The following is an 8126-nucleotide window of genomic DNA, read 5'->3' as shown; positions in this document are numbered from 1 at the left end:
GACAACAGATCTTTTTCTTTGAAGTATTCAGTGCTAATAAAATTGGAACCTGAAATGGCTTAGGATTAGGATAAAATAGATTAAAATAACAACATGAGTAAGAACCTTTTTCCCAAAAAAGACTGGGAAGGTAAGAATGAGTTTATTGAGTAAGTGGATTTCTCTTTCTAGAGACACCCCCACAGGAGACTGTTGTAGCCAGGAGCAAGGCCTTCCTGGCACCTGTGACTCCAATGTGGCAAATCTGCCCTCATGGAACCCCAACACAGAGTACTGGGAAACAAGAGTCTGCCAAGTTTCATTGCCTGGCATTTCCACTACGTGCTTGCACGCATCTTTGTTTCTCAGGGAAGACTAATGGGTGGAGTGCTCTGGTCTGGGAGACAGTGGGTGGTAAAAGTTTCCAGAAGGACAGGGACAGGCCGATTGGCTCAGCTGGTTAGAGCTTGGTGTTAATGAGGCCAGGTCGTACCCTGGTCCCCCACCACACCCAACCAACAGTCTCCATTCTGGGATCACAGACTACTCTCCTCACCAGAAAAGGAGGGGCCAAGAGAGAGTGTGGGGATAACTCCACGTAAAACTACCCTGTCTGCTGAAAAAAAGAATTCTCCTTAGGGAGACTTCTTGGCATCTTCTTTACATAGATCATCTCTCATTCATTTGGGGGCATGAACACATCAAGGCGCTGTATCTGTTAGTTTGGGCCACATAACAAATGATCTCAAAAACTACTGATTTAAATCAACAGTCATTTATTTAAATCACAATTCTCTGGGTCAGCAGAGCAGTTCTTCTGGCCTAGGCCTAGTCAGTTAACCTTGCCTGAGTTTGCTTATGCATATATAATCAGTTGGAGGGTCAGCTGCAGGCTGGATGATTGAAGATGGTCCTGCTCACATGATCTGACAGCTGCTGAGCTGCCCATCAGGGCCATGGGGCCACAGCACTCCATGTCTCCTGCCCTCCAGCAGGCCAGCTTGGGTCTCTTCACATGGCTTTGATGCCAGAAGACAAACTCCCGTGCATATCGGTGTCTGAAAGTTAACAAAATATTGACTTAGATTTATTCTAGAAGCGTAAGTGATAAAGGAGTATTACTACATTTTAAATAAATGATGATTATTTTAACATAATAAAAACAGTACTAAGTGCTTTATACACATTATATTATTTAATCCTATGAGGTAGACAGTACAGAGCTTGTCCAAATTTATCCTTCTATAATGTGGCAGAGCCAATATTCAAACTCCGAACTTAACCACCGTAACACGCAATTACAACTCATGCGTTTTGGGAATAACACGTCTTTCCAACAATGCCACCATTGTTCAAAACTTTACTGGAATCCCTCGTGTCAGATCCAGAGTCTTGACTACCCTGAGGCAATTGGACAGAATAGGAATTGCTTCCTGTAGCTGCTAAACGAGAATTTTATTTGGCTCTGGAGCAACAGATGACTAAGATGAGCGATCAAGCTGGATATTTTTGGATGACAGCTGAAGAAGATGAGAAAGAAAGAGGATTCAGTTCAGAGATGGACGGTGATGTGTGCCACCTAATCTTTTTAGGGTTGGAATTGGGATTTTAGCTCTTGTTCACAATGCCAAGTCAGCTTAGTCTTTCTGAAACTTTGGGAAAATTCCTTCCTCCTTCCATGTTTCAGTTATCTCCTCTGTGATAGAAGCTTAGACTATACGGTTTGCAAGATCCTTCCAATTTTTGAAAGCTGTGATTCTACTATATATTGTTCCTCAGAAGACAGCATTTTAACTGAAAATAATCTAAATTTCTCACCTTTGAAATAAAGACATGACTTTGCTACCATCCCACTTCAGAACATGGAGGAGCCTGAGGAGATGTTATTGAGTGATGGACCAGATTCCTTTGGAAACAGGGAGTTGGGGAGAGTGCAAATATTATACTCATGCCAGGAACTCAGACTTAAATGCTGAAATTTTTGCCACTCAGCCATGCGCTGTAAATTTTACCATCTATCCACGACTTTCCTGAGCCAGAAAGAGGCCAGGTAAAGTCAAATGTGACATCCTTCCTATTCCCCATTCAGATATCTGAGGCTTCTTTCTCCTTTGTTCAGATCTGATTTGTATTTCTTCTTTATTAATAACCCCAGAGTACTTCAGGCTGCTTTCTGCCTGAATGTTACATAAATAAAAGTGTGTAATATTGCAAGGGTGAGCAGAACTGGAAAGTCAGCAGGGACTGAGACACTGAGGACAGGATGAGCCATTCCATTTCTCCACTTCCCAGACCTTGTTCTTGCCCTCCTGCAAAGCCTTAGGAAGGCCTCATGGGGGGAGTTTGAACTCATTCCCACCCAATCCTGCTGGTTCCAGCTACTCAACATTTTACTAAATAGCTCTGAACAGCTGTTTCTAGTTAGGTGTCTGTTTATGTTGTTGGCCTACGTGTGCTTGTGTACAGTGTGTGTGTGTGCCTTATCGCCTTGCTTCCCAGCTATCCAAGGACCCCAGCAAATCCACTTGAGCTCATTTGGAATCCCAAGTGAAAGGAATCAAAAAGCGACATAATGTTCAAATTCAGGAAGCATTAACAAAGGCTGTATTTCACACAGCACACTCTGTCATTCATAAATGCAGGGGAACTTAGATTTTTAAAGAATAGAGATACAGAGATTGTGAATGTCTTCAGGCTCCAAAAGAATAAATTTTACTATTGGAGTATAATTAAATTGAAACTTTTTTTTCTTTTTAAGGTTTATCAATAACTAATTGAAGACTTAACTCTGACTTTACCCATGATTTTATGTATTTGTCCATGTGTTCACTCAATAAGCATTTATAGGGGATCCCTGGGTGGCGCAGTGGTTTGGCACCTGCCTTTGGCCCAGGGCACGATCCTGGAGTCCCGGGATCGAATCCCACATCAGGCTCCTGGTGCATAGAGCCTGCTTCTCCCTCTGCCTGTGTCTCTGCCTCTCTCTCTCTCTCTATCATAAATAAAAAATAAAAATTAAAAAAATAAGCATTTATTAGGTCTCTCCATGTGCACCACACTGCTCAAAGCCCCATAGGAGATACAAAGATACAAAGATGTGTTTTGCTCCCTGTGAGTGGAGCACAGTCCCTCCAACCCAACAGGCTTGGTGAGGCTATGGAGGGCCTTTTGCACTTGTCTTCAACTTGAAACCAGTCTGAACATGGGGCAAAATCACCAGTGTCCCTGGCAGGGGAGGTGCCTGACTCCACACCCAGCACATCATCCGAAATGGTAGGCTTTTAACACAAGTCTTATTAAACAGCAAGACGTGTCTCTGTCTAGATTTATATAGTCAGTGCTGCAAAATTCAAATACTTTGCCTCTCAAAGGTTAGTCAGCAAGCTCAGTGAGATCCTACAAACAAGTTTAAAAGGGCTTACTGTCTACAGACATGCTCTCCATTCTGTCCGCCATAGTTGCCAAATAGTGATTTCTATTTTCATCATCCCTTCTATATTTATTAGTTGACTCTCTAATGTAAGGAAGAGCTTTCTCTTCTGTTGCTCATTTAAGTTCAGTTAGTGGACTCTTGTTTTATTCAACAGACCATAATCCTTCACTATCATAATTTACTTTGATGTCCAAACTGTTCCAAAGCTTCCCAGGGGAAGCTCTTTTAAGCTGCTTCTGTATTCTTTTTGACTTTTCTTCTTCATTCATGGAGCATATTCTTACTTCATGAAACACAAAGATATTCTAGACTCATCTTTTACTTTCCTTCTAGCCATGGAATTAGCAATTTCTTCAAAGAACCTGAATTCCTTTTAGTAAAGAATGGTATTTAGAAACCAAGATCTGAAAGTGAGATGTGCTTATTACTACGGGGATTTATTGGCTTTATGCTCCTTAAGAGGACAGAGCTAGGAAACAGATGCATATATACACACACACAAACATATCTACACCCATATATATATATATATATATTTATATCCACATCCATCTCTGTCTCTGTCTCTGTCTTTGCCTCCATCTCCCTCTGTAATAAATGCCATGGGTTCCCACTGAGAGCTCCAATTCCAATCCAACACCACTGGATTCATTCATCTGTTCTCCTCACCATGTTACTTCCTGTCCTGGAAATAAGGACACTGGGTCACATTATTTTTACTACATTTACTTATTTTATCATTACTAAAATTCATACAGATTAGTTTCAAAATTGCTAATCCATGCCTCTGTGAAAAGCAAATCTCATTCTATAAGCACAACAATGGCTTAGACTTCTTTCATTGTTTGGCCTGAGCACATACAGTCAAAGAATACTTGAATTAGTTCTTCCTTTAGCATCAGATTGGAGCACAGGCTTATTTCCCCTCCTGAGTATCCCTTTGAGACATTGCCCTGAAGCCTTGTTTCAATTATCTCCAAAATAAGCTCAAATCTCTTCCTGGGGCTCTGATACTGCTGCAGGAGTTAACCCATGTCTCTAGGAAACACCCTAGAAGTTAATCCAAAAAAATAGATTATAGAAATACCCCTTTTCCCAAAAATATATTTGCAAGTTTATAGTAAGAGGTTTACCTCCTCAAGCTCTCCATATTCCCATGTCTTCTCTATCTATATGTTTCAATGCCAAAATCTTTCTTTTTCAGAGAGATCCCAATTCATCTTCCCTATGAAGGCTTTGCAATACCTATCTCCCTAAATACATAGCACTAGCTTCCAAATGGACACCCATAGACTTAGAATCTTGTTTCATATTTACCAAGTTCTCACATTCTCCATCTTCTGTGTTTAAAAATATTTATTTAATTAAATTTATGAGCCAGAAATTGAGAAACATATGGAGTTAAGGGAAGGAAAGAAATAAAGAAAAAATAGCCCATTCATTCAACTTTTCCCAGCTGCCATTCTTGAACTGGGAGATTTGGCTGAGGTCTCAAGTAATGCTGTGCAATAAAACTTCCATAGGATGCCAAATTTAGGTCCAGCATGAAAAGAAAACAAAATCCCACCTACAAGATAAACTGTTCAATTTGAAAATGGGAGTTTTTTAGGGTCCCGCATTAAAGCCTCATAGTAACAGTTTCTGCAAGGGAGAGAATCAGCCTGCCTCCTGGAGGGCTTCTGAATGGGGCAATATAGAAAATTTTAGAAAGCATTCCTTTCCCTGAATGGAGATCTGTTTCTGTTGGGGGCTCTGTTTTTTCCTTTTTGGAAAGAATCCATTCTAACATATCCTGGCGAGAGGAAGGAAAGTTGTGCCGGTGGAGATGCATGGTAGGGGGGCAGTTCCAGGTGGTGGAGACTTTGCACAACAAGTCCTATTCTTTGCCGTTGGGAATCCTTCTTTCCTCCAGCTCGGCTCTTGAATAGCTCACCTCCCTCTGCAGGTTAGCTCTCTGGTCTAAGCCACCTGAAAATCTGGGTGAATGTTTCCTTAATATGAGTGAAGTCCAAGACATGACAAGTGAAAAGGAGGATGAGCCTTCCCACAGCGACTGTTGCACCGTCTCACATATAGTCTGGTTATTTTTATTGTTATGTTTATATCTATGTACATGGATATTTATTTATTTATTTATTTATTTATTTATTTATTTATTTATTAAAGTGGAAAGTTTCAGGTCCTGAGAAACCCTCAGTCCCTCAGTCAAACTAGGGAACTGGTCACCTTGTGCAATAGAACTCTTCAAATAGCAAGTACTAACTAATTAGATCTCACACATTTTTATGCCCAAGCTAACATGCTCTGAAACCATATAGCCTTTCTTAGTTAGAATGTCTAGCTCATTCCAAGATTCCTCTGGTCTACTATCCCAGAGAATATTCCATGACTGCAAATCAATCCTAGCCGATCTCCTATAAGCAAGGAGCATAGCTGCTCCCTTCAAGCCAAGACTCTGAAACTAGAGGCCCAGGTGGCAGTTACTCAGGAGGCCGGCCGTATCAAATGATGATGACCTGAGATGGCAAAGCTAGAGTCCTCCTTATGGACCTTGTGCAATGAGAAGGACAATGCCCCTTTGTGTTGCACTTGGCTGCTTGAGCATCAACACGGGGCAGTGTTTATACTGAAATAACTGTATCACTCACCTGGCCTGTGTTCATAGGACACATGTGCCCATTTGGATCTGGAAGTTCCAGTGCAGGCAGCACATTGTGCCCCTTTTCCCTACCTCCTTCTCATGATCTAGACCTCGGGGCTGAGTCTAGTTGTTAAGTTCAGACTGCCCTGTCACTTAGAGCAAGTTCTTTCTCAGGAGTTTCATTCTCCTGTAGTGTCATTTGTCCTCAGCTGGGGACACTCCAATCTAGCAGACGTGAGGGGGGACAACAATCTTCCCTCTGTATATTCATGGACATGAGGGTAAGGGGTCACCCATATCCATCTACCATGAGCACTGAACCACAGAAGAAAATTCTTCTATAGCAGAGGGTAAGGAAGGAGGACTTGGGGAGAAGGACTGCCTGTGGCATCCGTGCTGCGGACCCTGAGATCAGCCAGAAATCTTACTGCATGACCTCCTATAGCACATGACCATCATTTTAGTCAGTTTGGCTTATTATCATGGACTGGGAAGCTTAGACAACAGACATTTATTTCTCATAGTTCAGGAGGCTGGGAAGGCCAAGATCAAAGTGCCAGTGGAGATCTGGTGTCTGGTGCAGGCACTTTGTCTGGTTTGCAGATGACCATCTTCCCCTTTTGTTCTCACACGTTAGATAGCAGATTGGGAAGCAAAGTCAGCTCATATCTCTTATAAGGGTACTCATCTCATCGTGAGGGTTTCATCCTCATGACCTGATTTCCTCCTGGATGCCTTATCTCCAAACACCTTCATACTGGGGATTAGGGTTTCAACATATGAATTTTGGGAAGGACACAAACATTTCATCCATAGCAACGATTCATAAAGTTATATTGACAGGAGGTGTAAAGGGGGGCAGATAGCACTATTTTCTGATGCAAATATATGTATATGACTACTAAGTCATAGTCCTGTAGTATTTTCTAATTCCTATAATGCTGGCAAAATAACACTATTATCCTCATTATTATTGGCATTAGCAGTGACGGTAGTGTTAACAAGAGCTAATGTTTACTTAATAGGTCAGCATCATGTATCTTATATGACAATCCTGCAAGACTGGGTGAATGAGGGAATTAAATTTGATAGCTTGAGATAGTAATGCATCTGTAAAGAGAACATGGAGGCCCAAGAAGTGGCTCATTTCAAGTCTCACAGCAAGCGAATGGCTCTTCTCACTGCTGTTAAATCAGGGAGAGCCAGAAACCTCCCTGAAGGTGTTGACCCTACCACTGCATCATTTAAACAGAGAGACCCTTAAGAGAGAGGAGGAAATCCCAGGGGAAATGTTGAGAAGAAACTTTCCAAATGTTGGCAACTAAGGGCATCTTGGAGGAGGAGTTTTAAAGCCACGATCACCTTGCAGAGACCATTACTACACAGAAGGTGAAAGCAGATCCATCTGAACACCGCCCCCATCCATGTCAGAAGCCAGAAGAAGGTCTCCAGGCAGAAAAGATCCCGGAGATGCAATTCCATACAGATGTCCCTGGCAGCATAATACTTTGGGTGCCTTCCTTTGAATATTTATTTTATAATTTATTTGAGATGATAGTCATTTGCTGACTGAGGAAAGGATGGGTGACCTTGGGGAGGCCCTCTGCCTCTATTGCAAAACAGTTTGTGTAACCCTCTTTTAGTAAAAGTGTATCTCATCCTCAACAGTTTCACCCTCCTTGGAAAGGAATTGAGGGAAAGGACATCATCTATCTGTACCTGCATCCCTCCTCCAACCTTCACAATGCCTTGAGGTGTTCTTCCTTGGAAACTCAAGTGTGTCCATTTTGCTGAATTTCTAGGTACATTTTAGCATTTCATAAGACTAGCACTTAAAACAGTCCTCCATAAGTTTGTGCTCTCTCTCTCTCTCTACTTTTTAAAAAAGATTTTATTTCTTTATTTGAGAGGGATAGAGAGTACGAGCAGGGGAGAGGCAGAGGGCAAAGGAAAGGAAGAAGCAGATTCCCCACTGAGCACAGAGCCCAACGTGGAACTCCATCCCAGGACCCTGAGAATATGACCTAAGCCAAAGTCAGAAGCTTAACCAACTGAGCCACACAAGCAACTCCC

At 41.9% G+C, this 8126-nt stretch overlaps 1 long non-coding RNA gene across 1 annotated transcript in view; it reads right to left on the bottom strand.

Moving 5' to 3' along the window:
• Window positions 1-738: 738 nt before the first annotated feature.
• LOC140625404 (uncharacterized) overlaps window positions 739-8126 on the bottom strand; it is a 76151-nt gene continuing 68763 nt past the window's right edge. The window contains exon 2 of the long non-coding RNA XR_012024741.1: window positions 739-1037. This is a non-coding gene — a long non-coding RNA (uncharacterized lncRNA). The remainder of the gene's footprint in view (window positions 1038-8126) is intronic.

This window comes from Canis lupus, chromosome 36 (genome assembly GCF_048164855.1).
Source record: "Canis lupus baileyi chromosome 36, mCanLup2.hap1, whole genome shotgun sequence".
Classification (NCBI taxonomy): domain Eukaryota; kingdom Metazoa; phylum Chordata; class Mammalia; order Carnivora; family Canidae; genus Canis; species Canis lupus.
The sequence above is the reverse complement of the archived record's forward strand: the minus strand, read 5'-3'. Positions and strand labels throughout refer to the sequence as shown.